The sequence below is a fragment of the Salmo salar genome, chromosome 02, assembly GCF_965601325.2.
Source record: "Salmo salar chromosome 02, fSalSal1, whole genome shotgun sequence".
NCBI lineage: Eukaryota > Metazoa > Chordata > Actinopteri > Salmoniformes > Salmonidae > Salmo > Salmo salar.
In genome coordinates, this window is record NC_138292.1 from 35,556,328 (window position 1) to 35,573,413 (window position 17,086).

The 17,086-nt window shown below is 45.0% G+C and overlaps 1 protein-coding gene across 6 annotated transcripts in view; it reads right to left on the minus strand.

The window, feature by feature from the left end:
• Window positions 1–17,086, minus strand: part of LOC106580978 (semaphorin-6D) — a 156,117-nt gene that overhangs the window by 100,975 nt on the left and 38,056 nt on the right. Inside the window, exon 1 of one of the 6 annotated variants that reach the window (XM_014162611.3) lies at window positions 255–598. The exons of the other annotated variants lie outside the window; for them this stretch is intronic. The gene's annotated coding sequence lies outside the window, so the exon portion shown is untranslated. Of the gene's footprint in view, window positions 1–254; window positions 599–17,086 lie in introns of those variants that run through there. 6 annotated transcript variants of the gene reach the window in all.

The window sequence follows — 17,086 nt, forward strand, 5'->3', positions numbered from 1 at the left end:
ATGTGAGTGCCAGAAGGACCAGCCTCTTTCCATCGCTCCACCAGAGGAAAAATACTGCAGTCCCGCTGGCCAGCACTGCACAAACACACACCCACTCATAATGATCAAACATACGACAACACAGGCATAGATATAGATATACTGTACACAAAAAGGTGGTTGTATTGCACATGGGAGGAACATATTTGCAGCAAGACTGTACTCCAACACAAACTAACCCACATACAAAGAAAAAAGCGACTTGGCAAACTCACCCCGTACCTGATACTTCAACAGCAGACAGAGCCAAAAAAAACTGAAAGCAAGATGGTCTGTTGAGATCGCTGTTCCGATTCTTGGCGTGCTCCCAGCGCTTTATGAAAAATGTGTCTCTCTCTTTCGACTGATTCATATTCAAGCCAGGCAAACGGGATCCCAACAGGAAACACTAAACCTCCCGTGAAGAGAAAGGGGGACAGAGAAACAAGAGTGCAAGAGAGGGAGCAAGCTAAAGACAAAATAAAAGTAGAAAGCTAAAAAGAGGTTGTGGGGCCCCGAGCGTGCCCCGTGGTGGGCCATTTCACAGTCCCACAGACTGAGTAACACTGACAGGTCAGCTGGAAGACTCGCTGCCAAGAGAAACCCACAGCGGAAAGATCCAGGCACCAGGCTGCACACACTCGCACACAGACCACACCTCCCAGCACAGCAAAACAATTTCCTTTCCAATCTGCCACACAATAACTGGGCCGCTGTTTATTGACCTTTTGCATGGGCTTTCATCAGGCAATCAGTTCCCTGCTCCAGATACAGAAATATAATCTAAGCCCTCTGCCCTTGGCTGTAAAATCGCCACCTTCCAGTTGGATGGAGCTGCTAACCCTGATTCTCCATTCACATCAGGGTACGTCAGGGACCTTGGGCTGCGAGCGCCTACGGGACTGTACGTCTAAGTACTGTCAGCTGTCACTCCTTTCAGAGTTGATAAAATGATCATGGGTGACAATGAGATATATCGCAATAATTAGTGGAATAACAAATCAATTAACTGTAATAAATGGAGCTGAAAGCCTCCATACACAAGGGGGTGTGAGAGAATGTCTGAATGCAGCGCACACTGTTTGAGTACTCATATCATGTCCCTTTGACTGCAATAGGAACACACATCATTCATTTATGGGGTGAATGGCAACATTCCATATTATGACAGTGTGAAATTGCAAGCCACTTTCTGGTCTATGGGATACTGAATCTTTATGAAAACATACAAGGGAAAAAAATAAACAATAGGACAGAATTTGTGAAAATTATAGAACTACAGCGTTTCAGCATCACCCTTTCTCAGCGCCAAACTTTTGGAAAAGTTTTGTCAACAGGCTTTTTGGCAACAAACTTTTGGTTTGACAGTTTACAGCAACACTTGTACGAGCAAGTCCAAATAAATGACTGAATTATTATCATTCAGAAAGTTCTGTCCTATTGTTTAAAGACCATCTTAGCAACACAAGCTACTTCGAACATACCATCGCTGTGATGCATAGGATCTTCAGCCATGTGGACAAGGGTTTTCTATTTTCAGTTCATTATTTCCATTACCGTCACTATCTGTGTAGCAGGAGAAGGAGCTGCTCTGTTGATTTGGTCTCTCGCCATCTCTCTCTGGGACAGGGGATTAGGCGATGGTTGGCGACGGGGGCTCGTTCGCAGTAGAAACCTGCCCGTCCTGCGTGAATAACGGTGACAGTGCGAGTCCCGTTCGACTGACGAGCGGCAGGAAGCCAGGCGGGCAGGCAGCGGCTTATCTGCCAAAACAGCTGGAGTGCTCCGCATCCCCAGCTGTGAGCGCCGCCGCGACTGAATGACCCCACGTAGAGAGAGAGAGAGAGAAACAGTATAAAAAGAGGAAATTGGAAAGCGTGGTAGAGGGAGAGAAAAACTAGGTGGGAGGAATCACACGCGCTCTCTACTTTTTGCACTCCCTCACCTGGAGATTACACTAGCCTTGTTCCGCTGTTCACTCACGGCTCGTTCCACCTCCTCTGCTGCCATTTCAATATCGTCTCAATGTAACGCATCCGGAACGCACAGGAATTCCATTTTGGGCAGCGCTCTGTGCCAAACTCATCTCTGGAGCCTGTGAAGGGTTGAGTAAGCATGGGGGGCCGCTGTCAGGGAGCTGTACTGGGCTTTGTGGAAAGTGTGAATGTGAGACCCAGGTGTCACTTTAATTGAGACTGAGATATTGCTGTAGGAGCAATACAACTGAATTGCGGGTGGACATTTTAACTTTGCAACAATGTATAACCTTACTGAGATCGTGGGATGAATAGCCTTTGCCTCTAAATAAACTGAAAGTGTCTCATCCCCAGTCACAGCCATAGACCCAGAGAGGGTTAAGTCCCCAAACAGCAAAAGGAAAACAGCGGTCTGTCAAGGAGTCTGTCTGCTGCATCGGCACACTGGCTCCTCTTTCTGCCATTGTAATGAAATTACAGTGGGCCCCGTCTGATTGATGAAAGTGTCATGTATGCGAGTGCCTCTTTTACATAAAGGAGAGGCTCTCCCGCAGACTGCAATTCATCATCTGACAGTCGGATGGCTCCATTCGTCTTAATTCACGCCAGACCCAAAAGCAAGGGCCCGGGTCGTGCAGCCCTGCCTCAACCTCCCTGCTCGGGTTTGAGAGGGGTTGGCGGGGCTATCAAAGGAGTTTAACCTTGTTATTTACTGCCATTCAACCTCCCTTAAGACAGAGTGTATGCATTTTTCTGGGTCCAGTAAAAGATGAGACAATACAAACAACAAATGATTACTCAGATCCTGTGCTCTCTATGTATTCCTATGGCAGTCCCTACATTCTATATGAAGACAGGCCTACACCGCCCAAGGGTTGTAATGAGGGGTCATTGTAATAGAGGCATATTCATCCCTTAGTACCACCCAGACTGCAAGGAACATTCCCCCCAACATCAGCCAATAACTCTGCCACTTTTAACCACCGCCACACTATACACGGAAATGTCACCCTCCCCAAATAGACTGCCACAATTGCAAGTGAATCCTGATCCAAATACTCACCGGCAGATAGAGCGTAATATGGTGTGATCACACACTACAGTGAATCCTGCTATCCAGGGTGAGGTAAGAAAAACCCTACCAGCCCAAAAAGAGGAAAGTCTCATCTCTAACTCTGAGGGTAAACTGCTGGTCAGTGCCATCTGGGATATTTGGGACGTCCTTACCCTAAATCCTAACCATAACCCCTACCCTAAGCCATTTTCACTTCAAATGGGGGGGGGGGGGGGGGGGGGGGGTAGTGACATCCCAAGGATCCCGGATAGTGCAGACTATACACTGCCAGCCTTATGTTGTTTGGCCAAGCCACATGTGAAAGAAACAAAGCCTATGGATGCAGTCCATAACCTACCACGAAAAAACATGGTCATTTGAAACGTCATTACATTGCGTGACTGTTTCTTTTGACTCATGTAGTGAATACAAATGGTGCTTTAGAAATGTGTGTGTCTCAGCAAGTGAGAAAATACCTCTATTTTGTTTCTTTCTCTCTTTCATTGTTCTTGGCAAGTCAGCAGGGGTAATTGGCATGCATGCCCTGGCAGTACACTCGACGAGCCAGGTCTTGAGTTTGGGCACGGAGCACAACGGCTCCGCTATGCCCACGTAACTTGTTTAAAGCTATGATTCAGCTACAGGCAGCGTCCTGTAGGGCTCAACTGATGCAATCCATCACTGCAAATCCATTTCTCTGGGTGAAAACAACTGATCCACACTGCTCTCTCCCCACACAACCCCCTGCAGCCAGTTACCACTCCTTACCACTCCTTCAGAGTAAACAGCAGGAATGAGGCAAAACTAAAGAAGGCTGGGAGGTGGTTAACCAGCCACTACCCTTACAGCCATGAGTCAAGCAGCCATGAGAGAAAAGCAGTAGCGGTGATAAGGGGCTGGGGATGAGGGGGAGGATTTCAAGGGGCTCGCATCTTCTCATTAACTTTGGCCAGGCCCGGGGAGCGTGGGAGGATGAGGTGGAGGGAGGGATTGGTTTAATGAAGACTCCTGCCGTGAGGGTCCGTCTCCTAACTGCGCTGCCCTGTGAGTAAGCTTGGCCGACAGATGGGCTGCGGAATTGATCAGCAGACTGTCCAGAGACCTGAGCAGACAGAGACGCTATATATAGGAGTTCATCCACGATTATAGATATGAAAACAATGATTTCAGGATCTGCTAATCAAGAGGAAAGGTTGTATTTGAAGTGGATGCGCAGCTGAACTTGAGGGATGAGATTTTTACTCAAGGTGCACCACATCAGAAACACTTCTGCTAATTCTTTATCAAAACAGAAAACCATGGCAGACGCAACACCCCAGAGCGCATGAGACTGATGAATAAACGTCTGTGCAGGTGTGCTCAGGTCAGTATTCCCCACGAATTAAGAAAGAACCGTCTGCCATTTGGTATCATCCCTGCCCTGGCGCTGTCACTCCGCTGTCCTTCTGAGAGCTGTCCTACTTTCAGCCTCTGTGTGACATCCATCTTTTCAACCTCCCTGCCAGTCTCATTCTTTTGTTCAAGGCTCAGAGATGGAACCCGGCAATTCTGTCATCTGCAGAAGCTCAATACCTGCCTGCCGCACTGATAAGCAGACAGGTGCTAGTCGAGGCAGAATACAGCACATGCAGTCACAGGGAGGGCGCCTATTTGTTCCATATAACCCAAGCCGAGCATTTTGAATCAAGCCCCGAGGACAGGGAATATGGCTTTTCTTTGTTGCGGGCCCAGAATTCAAACCCTGCGTGAGTGACCTCTCAGGCTAAAGCTTCCCATATCCCCCCTGTGTTATTGCAAAATTCATGCCAAAGGGATATAAGGACAGTTGGGAGAGAGTAGAGTATCTGAAATGTTCATTTTGTTTAACCTATTGGTAATCGCATTGTATGTATAATTATAGTGTCGCTTGGCCAGTGAGCAGGTTAGATATGTATGCACTCTCACCTCTGTCACTGTTGACAACACAGACAGACACAATTAGCATAGCACAGAAGGATTAACGCGTTACCACACCGCTCATTTGCCCTGTATTGTGCACTTTTGTCAGTGCAGAAAGTGTACTGGACTAGCAAATGTGCAGACAGTGTTCTTTGTCCGGACTAGCAAATATGAGATGAAAATGTATTTTCTTTTGACGTCAGTAGATGCTTTTTCTTACATCTCTATAACCCTTTAAAAACGTCCTTGCAAGGTAACAAGGGCTGCTAGGCGCCCAGTTTCAGATAGCTCAGTGGTACTCCCTGGGGGCTCTGAAACCTCTAGCTGTTCAGAGCACAGTCACCATAGTTACTACTGCTTGATGCTGCTGGCAAATAGATTGACCACAATGGGGTACACGGGAGGGCACTGCCAAACACGCTAAGGGTCTTCACACACAAACAGCTAGAGGGCACCAGAATCGCCCTTCTAATGCCATTCAGGGAATGCCAGTTAAGGTTAGTACTTTCAGGATGTTGCCCGAATGCTCTTTTAGGGGAAATGGACAACTACAGGGGAAGGATTTGCAGGCTGGGTGCCTCTGTCTCTTGGCACAACGTGGAATGTATAATTAGGGCCTTAAAAAACAGGACATCGCTCTCTTAAATGTCACATCCTTGTGAGGAAAACGGGGATGGTGGCGAGTTAGATTGACTTCTGTGAACTGATTGATGCCAGTGTTTATTTACCTTTCCCTCGGCAATTCATGCTCCCCATCCCTGCCTTTCCCTCCGCCTCGCTCTTTCAGCGCTCCCTTTCTCCCTCTCCGTTCCTCTGTTTACTTTGTGATGCATGGCTTCATTTCAAGTTAGGCTTTTAACCAGAATGAGATTACAATCTGTGCAATTGTGCGGAAACAAGATAGATCTAGCAAAACAAAGGGGGAAAAAGGGATAGAATGTAAGAATGGACAACAGTAGCACTTTTATAAGTCCTTCCCTTTCTGATGTACAGTATTCTCTCCTTAGCAAAACATGTCCTGTTGCATTGAACTTAAAAGTGGAGGTTCTGATAAGGTGTCCTGCAGACCAGACAGTGCTTAAAACTGAGACCATGGAAGAAGGTAGGAGGAGAGAAGAAACAAATATCAGAGTGGTTTGTAATGAGAGGCGACACTTGAAGAATGCAGCCGGCAGCAGCCTTTTAAATGGCAGGCCTCGTTACCGGGCTGGTTTCATACCATCAGAAGGGCAAAGACAAAGATAAAAGGGAGTATTGTTAATGGATGGGAAACACTAAGGGCTGACATGTAGCGACTGAACTAGCCAAACTCGCAATGTCACGGAGGATACATGACAAAATACCACACAGTCCATGGATATGTAGGCTATTTGCGTTCATTTCCTGGTTCTGTCCTTGACATTGCTTTGTAATAGCACTACTTTTCCTGAGTAATGTCTAGTGATACAGTATCAAAATAGTAGCTTGGGGTACTCATTGAATAATTAAGCAATGCAAAAAAATTACTTGAAATAATAATTGCCTCTCTCTAAATTCCCACCAAATTAATCAAACAGGCACCAAAAAGATTGAAAAATGAACCATTCCTTTGCAGAGGTGAAAAGACTGTCATGATGGTTAATGCTTGGGTGGGGAAAACATTATTATAAATTTTTTACAAACTTTGGAGGAGCAAATTCATTTTAGCATATTCATCCAAGAGGTGAGATTCCAGATTGTTTGCAATGGCTTTTCATGAAGTGATTACAGGACTGGTGCAAAGGTAAAACGCCTGTCAAAGCAATGACTCAGGAGTATGTTCTCAACCCTCCCAACAGAGGGAGCTCAGCAATTCACACACACTGAAAAAAATGCTTTAATATTCTAAACGTCACAGGGAGAATCTGAAAAGACAGGGAACGAGTCTTATAAGGAAGAAAAAAAAACTGTTGAAGCTCTGAGGAGTTGAATGGGTTACACGCTGGCTGCCAGCTCGCGTTTCATCTCAGAGTTACAATTTGTTTGGAGAGTGTCATGGACATGCTAAAAAGAGAGGGCCTACCCTGAAAGCCTTCCCAATGGCTGCAGACTTGCTAAACGTCACTCAATCTTTCAGTCAACAGGGAGGGAGAAAGGGAGAGAACAAGAGAGGGGGAGAGGAGAGAGAGAGAGGCTCATGCATCCTAATCCATGCCTCCTGTGGTGCTTGCAGTATAATCTGAGAAGAGACTATAGAGTTCAGGTTTCAAAGCAGGGAGATGTCGAGGGATTGGACCTGTTTTCCATTCCAGCCAGGCACACATGCATCTATATGCCAGCTGACTGTTCAGAGGCAGAATCTTTTGACTCTACAAGTTGGTCTCGTCTTTCACTCTATCCAAACAGATCCCACAGGCACTGAAAATCACTCTATATGTAGGACAATGTTCTTCTGTATCGGAGAGTGCACACATTTTTTTTTTGATGGTTGTTCCCTTCCCTTGGTGGTTGCAATTTAACTTGTTCTAATTTTGAACCGAATTGGCTTATATGAAGCTGTCATTGCCTAGCCCACGCTGGTATAAGTGTCATGAGCAAGAACCAATGACTGTTACAAAGTTATCCCTATCTCAGATAAATATCAACCAGCTCTTGGTGGATTCAGCTGGATCCTATTATTTCAGCTGGTCCTGTAAAAACAGTGTCTGCAGGTGTTTTGGCTCGCTCAAGAACCAGGCGCTAATGTTGAACATGCAATCAAACGTCAATGTGCTTTAACCTGTTGGGTCTAGGGGGCAGCATTTGCACGTCTGGATAAAAAAAATGTACCCGATTTAATCTGGTTACTAATCCTACCCAGTAACTAGAATATGCATATACTTATTATATATGGATAGAAAACACTCTAAAGTTTCCAAAACTGTTTGAATGGTGTCTGTGAGTATAACAGAACTCATTTGGCAGGCAAAACCCTGAGACATTTTCTGACAGGAAGTGGATACCTGATGTGTTGTATTGACTTTAAACCTATCCCATTGAAAAACACAGGGGTTTAGGAATATTTTGGCACTTCCTATTGCTTCCACTAGATGTCACCAGCCTTTACAAAGTGTTTTGAGTCTTCTGGAGGGAGATCTGACCGAACAAGAGCCATGGAACGGTGATGTCCCATTAGACACCTGGCGCGCTACTTCATGTTGGGTACCCTCGTTCCAATACGTTATAAAAGAGTATGCATTCGTCCACCTTGAATATTATTCATGTTCTGGTTAAAAAAGGCCCTAATGATTTATGCTATACAACGTTTGACATGTTTGAACGAACGGAAATATATTTTTTCCCCTCGTTCATGACGAGAAGTCCGGCTGGCTTACATCATGTGCTAACGAGACGGAGATTTTTGGACATAAATGATGAGCTTTTTTGAACAAAACTACATTCGTTATGGACCTGTGATACCTGGAAGTGACATCTGATGAAGAGAATCAAAGGTAATGGATTATTTACATAGTATTTTCGATTTTAGATCTCCCCAACATGACGTCTAGTCTGTATCGCAACGCGTATTTTTCTGGGCGCAGTGCTCAGATTATTGCAAAGTGTGATTTCCCAGTAAGGTTATTTTTAAATCTGGCAAGTTGATTGCGTTCAAGAGATGTAAATCTATAATTCTTTAAATGACAATATAATATTTTACCAATGTTTTCTAATTTTAATTATTTAATTTCTGACGCTGACTTGACTGCCGGTTATTGGAGGGAAACGATTTCCTCAACATCAATGCCATAGTAAAACGCTGTTTTTGTATATAAATATGAACTTGATAGAACTAAAAATGCATGCATTGTCTAACATAATGTCCTAGGAGTGTCATCTGATGGAGATTGTAAAAGGTTAGTGCATCATTTTAGCTGGTTTTATGGTTTTGGTGACCCTGTCTTTGACTTGACAAAACATTACACACAACTCTTGTAAATGTACTGTCCTAACATACTCTAAATTTATGCTTTCGCCGTAAAACCTTTTTGAAATCGTAAAACGTGGTTAGATTAAGGAGATGTTTATCTTTCAAATGGTGTAACATAGTTGTATTTTTGAAAAATTTGAATTTTGACATTTATTTGGATTCAAATTTGCCGCTCTTGAAATGCACCTGCTGTTGATGGAGTGCACCACGGGTGGCACGCTAGCGTCCCACCTAGCCCCAAGAGGTTAAGCATCAAATTCTGTGAATGACAGCGTGGTGAAGAGCCCCTTCTCTTGGCTGACATGGCTGCTTTGAATATCAACACATAATGTAAAACGGTGATTAAAACCCAATTACAGCGCACACCGATGAAAAGTCAATTAGCGCTTTAGAGGCTGGGAACGGGCAGCTGCCAAGGTGAGGATAGAGGGAGAAGAGAAAGGAAACAAGAGAGAGATAAAGAGAAAAGGGCTGGAGGAGTGAGTCGGAGAGAAGAAAACAGTCGCTGAGGGAGCGACAGAGAGAGCAGCAGTGAATGAGTCAGATAAACACAGCCTCTTGAATTCTGGAGTCAGACTGCGAGCACAATTTACAGTAGAAAAGGATTTCTGTCAGTCCCTTCACAAACCATCCATAAATTATGACCAATTTGCATTAGGAGGCGTTCAATTAAGAGCCCGATCCATTGTGGGACAAGCGGGGCCCTTTTCTGATGAGGCCCCCAAAAAACAAAGGCCCCTTATTCAAATAACTCCATTATACAGTCCCTGAGCTTCCCTCCAGGCCAAGTTCTTTCTGATTGATCATGCATTACTTATTTATGCACCCGTAATGACTGTTGAATATAAAAAAGAGAGAGATGGAGAGAGGGAGGGGAGAAAGCTCAGGCATGGTGCTGTGCTGGGAGCCCGCAGGGGAGTGGTGTTTAAATACAGTAGTGGTGACACACCGTCGCAGGAGCTGCGTCACCATGGGAGAGCAGGCAGAGGTTTAACAGCATATGTGGCACAAATCAGCCGTCACGTAGAGCCCCTTTCATGACAAACCAGCCTGCGTCCCCATGGACTGCCCCACCGGAAAATAAATACATATAAATTAATAGTAGTGCTGCTTAACCCTTCGCATGAATTATTGAAAAATGGCTGAAATTAGTGATACACGCAAGGCTCTCGTGCTGAAGAGGTTTTTAAGAGGGTAATGAGAGGGTTAGGACAAGAGGAGATCATTTCAGAGAGCTGCCAACCTGGGGCTGACATGCTTCAAGTGGATATCTTTTGAAGTGTTTGGCTGCCTTTTAAACAGTTCATGGAGTGGAGGAATATTTCAGGAAAGCTGAGAAAAGCACCACAGATAGAATAGCAAGAGAAAGTAAGGGCCTGGTCTTTAAACACATTGCATTTGCTTGTAACTCAAGATATTTGGCAGAATCCAAGACGGCATACACACATACATACACACAGGGCAATCAATTGACGCACGCACCACCAGCAGGACTCCGGCACGCACACTCACTCACTCATCAACCAGTGAAAACAACCACAGGGTGAAATGTTTACTCTGAGCATTTTTTCCCAAGATCTGAGGCCTGGAAAGGTCTGGGAATTCAGACCAGTGTTATCTGAAGAAAAAGTCTACAGGATATCAATTAGGGTCACTGACAGTGCATGGGCCAGACAGCCAGCAGTTTCAACTGTACTCTCGCCAACAGCGCCAATGGCCATTGCCTCATCTGTGTGTGTGTGTGTGTGTGTGTGTGTGTGTGTGTGTGTGTGTGTGTGTGTGTGTGTGTGTGTGTGTGTGTGTGTGTGTGTGTGTGTGTGGTTAATAGAGAATGAAACACTCAATGGGCATGAATCACAAATAGAACAAGCCTCAAAAGCTGTCCTCCCTCTACATTAGTGTGTGAGTGTTTCTTGTAATGCTGGAATTATTCTTTGCTTCTCTTAGTATTTTTTAGATGGTGTGTGGGTGTATAAGACATGTGAATGTATTTACATGCAAATTAGTTATTCCCTCCACTCTGTTTTTTTGTTTGTGTGCAAATTTTACGCCACCACCCAATTACCTCAGGGGACCTGACTTGATAGAGCTCAAAATAGTTGGCTATTGGCAAAGTCCATCCACAACCCACAAGGAAGAGTCATCCAAGGATTCAAGCTGTTTATATTACTCCATAGAAAACTGCATTAGATTCATTTGTCATGGTTTGGGCATTAGTCAAGGCAATACCAGCAGAAAGCTGCATAGGCATCAGCTGAAAAAGACTCATGGCTTATCTGGATTCTCCTAAATGGGGGTGAGTGCACAGAGAGGACAACACTATGCACATGTTTTTCATTTCAGCCTTCACTTCATTACTGCAATAACAATAATCATAGTGTTGTGGTGAAAAGCTGGAGCCATCGCTCAAATGATTTAGCAGAGACCAGATTCTCAGCAAATGGCGGCCGATGCCTTGGAAACCCTGCGTGAGCGCCCATAAAGGAAATCTTTTAGGAGTAGAGTCAACTCTCGGCCAGGATGCTCCAACATGTTCCCGCAGCATTACCATTTTAAAAAGAGAGGAGAGGAACACACCAGGAGAGAAAGAGTGAGGGGAGAAGGTGAAATGGTGTGTTTCATCCCACTGACTTCTGGGAACCTATAGAATACAGGCACAGTCCAATCTGAATTTCTTTTTACTGGATCTTGTGTGCGTTTCAAAGTTCCGGTTACAACCCTTTGATACATACAAACACACAGGTGTGATCAATCTACAGTGATCGCTGCAGTGTACACTCAAACCAGTGTGATTAGAACACTTCTTTACAACGTCCAGTTACGATTGATGCAACAGTCAGCTTTTGAGATGGCCACACTTTTTTCACAGAAACATTTTGCACAAACACAGTCTTTACAATGTTATGTCCTCAATGTGAGCAGTTTATTTTGGGATGCCATGTTCAGACATTCACAGAAGTAGTGACAGCATAACACATTCTCATCCAAACCAGAAAAATGTAGGCTACATTAGTCCTAGCGCTGAGGAATGAGTGATCTAACACAAGTGGTTATATTTAGCTAACTCTCGCCTGACAGAAACCAGAATATGAATTAGTTAATAACAATTACTATTTAAAATTCATCACAACATGGGTGAGCTCACCAGTGAATCAAAATAGTTGAGTAAAAAAAAAACACTTTCTAAAAGTCAAAACATAGCTGGCAATTAGCTTAGCATTAGCTCATCATAATCAGTACAACCTTCAAAAAAGTGTGCAAGAATGCAAGAATCTGAATGCATGATTTGTTATCAGTACTTAAAAACATGTGAATAAAACAGTAAATCAAATCAAACTTTGTCACATGCGCCGAATACAACAAGTGTAGACCTTACCGTGAAATGCTTACTTAGAAGCCCTTAACCAACAGTGCAGTTCAAGAAGAGTTAAGAAAATATTTACCAAGTAGACTAAAATAAAAAGTAATAATAAAAAGTAACAATAAGAATAACAATAACGAGTCTATATACAGGGGGCACCGGTACCAAGTCATTGTGCGGGAGTACAGGTTAGTTGAGGTAATCTGTACATGTAGGTGGGGGCGAAGTGACTATGCACAGGTAACAAACAAACAGCGAGTAGCAGCAGTGTACAAAAGGGGGGGTGGGGTCAATGTAAATTGTACGGTGGCAATTTTATTAAGTGTTCAGCAGTCTAATGGCATGGGGGTAGAAGCTGTTGAAGAGCCTTTTGGTCCTAGACTTGGCGCTCTGGTACCGCTTGCCGTGCGGTAGCAGAGAAAAGTGTATAACTTGGGTGACTGGAGTCTGACAATTTTATGGGCTTTCCTCTGACACCGCCTATTATATAGGTCCTGGATGGTAGGAAGCTTGGCCCCTGTGATGTACTGGGCTGTTCGCACTACCCTCTGTAGCGCCTTACAGTCAGATGCCGAGCAGTTGCCATACCAGTTGGTGATGCCATACCAGGATGCTCTCGATGGTGCAGCTGTAGAACCTTTTGAGGATCTGGGGACCCATGCCAAATCTTTTCAGTCTCCTGAGGGGGAAAAGGTTTTGTCGTCCCCTCTTCACAACTGTCTTGGTATGTTTGGACCATGATAGTTTGTTTTGTGATGTGGACACCTAGGAACTTGAAAAACTCTCAACCCGCTCCACTACAGCCCCATCGATGTTAATGGGGGCCTGTTCAGCCCGCCTTTTCCTGTAGTCCCCGATCAGCTCCTTTGTCTTGCTCACATTGGAGGGAGAGGTTGGTGTCCTGGCACCACACTGCCAGTTCTCTGACCTCCTCCCTATAAGCGGTCTCATCATTGTCGGTGATCAGACCTACCACTGTTGTGTCGTCAGCAAACTTAATGATGGTGTTGGAGTCGTGTTTGGCCACACAATCGTGGGTGAACAGGGAATACAGGAGGGGACTAAGTACACACCCCTGAGGGGCCTCAGTGTTGAGGATCAGCATGGGAGATGTGTTGTTGCCTACCCTTACTACTTGGGGGCGGCCCGTCAGGAAGTCCAGGATCTAGTTGCAGAGGGAGGTGTTTAGTGGGCACTATGGTGTTGAACACTGAGCTGTAGTCAATGAACAGCATTCTCACATAGGTGTTCCTTTTGTCCAAATGAGAAAGTGCAGTGTGGAGTGCAATTGAGATTGCGTCATCTGTGGATCTGTTGGGGCGGTATGCGAATAGGAGTGGGTCTAGTGTGTCCAGGAGGATGCTGTTGATGTGAGCCATGACCAGCCATTCAAAGCACTTCATGGCTACCAACGTGAGTGCCACGGGGCGGTTAACTTCGCTTCCTGGGGCACAGGGATTATGGTGGTCTACTTGAAACATGTAGGTATTACAGACTCGGTCAGGGAGAGGATGAAAATGTCAGTGAAAACAATTGACAGTTGGTCCACGCATGCTTTGAGTACATGTCCTGGTAATCCGTCTGGCCCAGCGGCTTTGTGAATGTTGACCTGTTTAAAAGGTTTTGATCACGTCGGCTACTGAGAGCGTTACCACACAGTCATCCAGAACAGCTGGTGCTCTTGTGCATGCTTCAGTGTTGCTTGTCGCGAAGCAAGCACAAAAGGCACTTAGCTCGTCTGGTAGGCTCACGTCACTGGGCAGCTCGCATCTCGGTTTCCCTTTGTAGTCCGTAATAGTTTTCAAGCCCTGCCACATCCGACAAGCATCAGAGCCGGTGTAGTAGGATTCAATCTTAATCCTGTATTGATGCTTTGCTTGTTTGATGGTTCGTCTGAGAGGCTGGACTGAGGGCTTGTAGGCCTGTTGTAAGGCAGGTCCTCACCAGACATCACCGGCAACAACTTCACCTACGGGCACAAACCCACTGTCGATGGACTAGACAGGACTGGCAAAAAGTGCTCCTCTGATGAGTCGCGGATTTGTCTCACCAGGGGTGATGGTCGGATTTGCGTTTATCGTCCAAGGAATGAGTGTTACACCGAGGCCTGTACTCTGGAGCAGGATCGATTTGTAGGTGGAAGGTCCGTCATGGTCTGGGGCGGTGTGTCACAGCATCATCGGACTGAGCTTGTTGTCAATGCAGGCAATCTCAACGCTATGCGTTAAAGGGAAGACATCCTCCTCCCTCATGTGGTACCCTTCCTGCTCATTCTGACATGACCCTCCAGCATGACAATGCCACCAGCCATATTGCTCGTTCTGTGCTTGATTTCCTGCAAGACAGGAATGTCAGTGTTCTGCCATGGCCAGCGAAGAGCCCGGATCTCAATCCCATTGAGCAAGTCTGGGAACTGTTGGATCGGAGGGTGAGGGCTATGGCCATTCTCCCCTGAAATGTCCGGGAACAGCCTTAGTGGAAGAGTGGGGTAAAATCTCACAGCAAGAACTGGCAAATATGGTGCAGTCCATGAGGAGGAGATGCACTGCAGTACTTAATGCAGATACTGACTGTTACTTTTGACCCCCCCTTTGTTCAGGGACACATTATTCCATTTCTGTTAGTCACATGTTCACACTTGTTCAGTTTATGTCTCCGTTTTTGAATCTTATGTTCATACAAATATTTACACACACACACACACGTTAAGTTTGCTGAAAATAAACACAGTTGACAGTAAGAGGACATTTCTTTTTTTGCTGAGTTTATCCCAGATAGGGGGGAGTGAGGCCTAAGAGGGTTTTATAAATAAGCATCAACCAGTGGGTCTTGCGACGGGTATACAGAGATGACCAGTTTACAGGAGTATAGAGTGCAGTGATGATGTGTCCTATAAGGAGCATTGGTGGCAAATCTGATGGCAGAATGGTAAAGAACATCTAGTCGCTCGAGAGCACCCTTACCTGCTGATCTATAAATGATGTCTCCGTAGTCTAGCATGGGTAGGATGGTCATCTGAATCAGGGTTAGTTTGGCAGCTGGGGTGAAGGAGGAACGATTAAGATAGAGGAAGCAAGTCTAGATTTAACTTTAGCCTGCAGCTTTGATATCTGCTGAGAGAAGGACAGTGTACCGTCTAGCCATACTCCCAAGCTCTAAACCCTTAGAGGTAGTAATCACACCTGTGGGGAGAGGGACCCTCTTCTTACCAAACCACATGGCCTTTGTTTTGGTGGTGTTCAGAACAAGATTAAGGGTAAAGAAAGCTTCTTGGACACTAAGAAAGCTTTGTTGTAGAGCATTTAACACAAAATCCGGGGAGGGGCCAGCTGAGTATAAGACAGTATCATCTGCATATAAATGGATGAGAGAGCTTCCTGAGCTATGTTGTTGATGTAAATTGAGAAGAGCGTGGGGCCTAGGGTTGTGCCTTGGGGGTACTCCCTTGGTGGCAGGCAGTGGCTGAGACAGCAGATTTTCTGACTTCATACACTGCACTCTTTGAGAGAGGTAGTTAGCAAACCAGGCCAAAAGACCCCTCAGAGACACCAATATTCCTTAGCCGGCCAACAAGAATGGAATGGTCAACCGTATCAAAAGCTTTGGCCAAGTCAACAAAAATAGCAGCATAACATTGCTTAGAATCAAGGGCAATGGTGACATCATTGAGGACCTTTAAGGTTGCAGTGACACATCCATAACCTGAGCAGAAACCAGATTGCATACCAGAGAGAATACTATAGACATCAAGAAAGCCAGTCAGTTGATTATTTACAAGTTTTTCCAACACTTTTGATAAACAGGGCAAAATAGAAATAGGCCTATAACAGTTAGGATCAGCTTGATCTCACCCTTTAATAAAGGACAAACCGTGGCTTCCTTCCAAGCAATGGGAAACTCCCCAGAAAGGAGAGAGAGGTTAAAAAGGTCGGAGAAAGGCTTGGCGATGATAGGGGAAGCAACCTTAAAGAAGAAAGGGTCTAAACCATCTGACCCAGATGGTTTTTTGGGGTCAAGTTTCAGGAGCTCCTCTAGCACCTCGGACTCAGTGACTGGCAGCATGGAGAAACGTTGTAGCGAGGCAGGAGAAAAAAAAATAGGGAGAAGCATCGGGGAGAGTTGCATTAGAAGGGGTGAGATGAGGAAATGTTGGACGGGCAAGGAGGCATGGCTGAGTCAAATAGGAATCCTGACTTAATGAAGTGGTAATTAAAGAGGTCAGCCATGTGCTTCTTGTCAGTAACAACCGCATCATCAACTTTAAGGGACATGCGCAGCTGTGAGGGGGAGGTTTTATTCTCCAGGTCTTTACTCGTTTTCCTGAACTTCTTGGGGTTAGACTCACAGAGAGATCACGATCAAACCAGGAGCTGAACCTGACAGAGGGGATCAAGCTGACTCTATACCATTTTACAGAGGCCAGTTTATGAAGGAAGGCTTGCTCATTAAAGTTTTTTAGCAAGCGTCTATGACAAATTGGGACAGGTCGTTTCACTGAGCCCCCATTATGAACGCAGGCTGTAAAACAGTGATCACTAAGGTCATTACAGAAAACACCAGACTGATACCTATCAGGATTATTTGTGAGGATAACATCAAGAAGAGAAGCCTTTTCTGGGTGTTTGGAGTAAAACCTTGTGGGATTGGTAATAATCTGATAATCTGTGTAACCAATAGAGAATCAGAGTGCTGAGTGTGGGAACAAACATAGTCTGTTCCACAGTTGGGTAAAGAAAGTTCGTAGTCAACAAAGCATGAAGGAGTCATAAGGCAAATATCAATATACACAATAAAAAAAAATATATATATTTAAC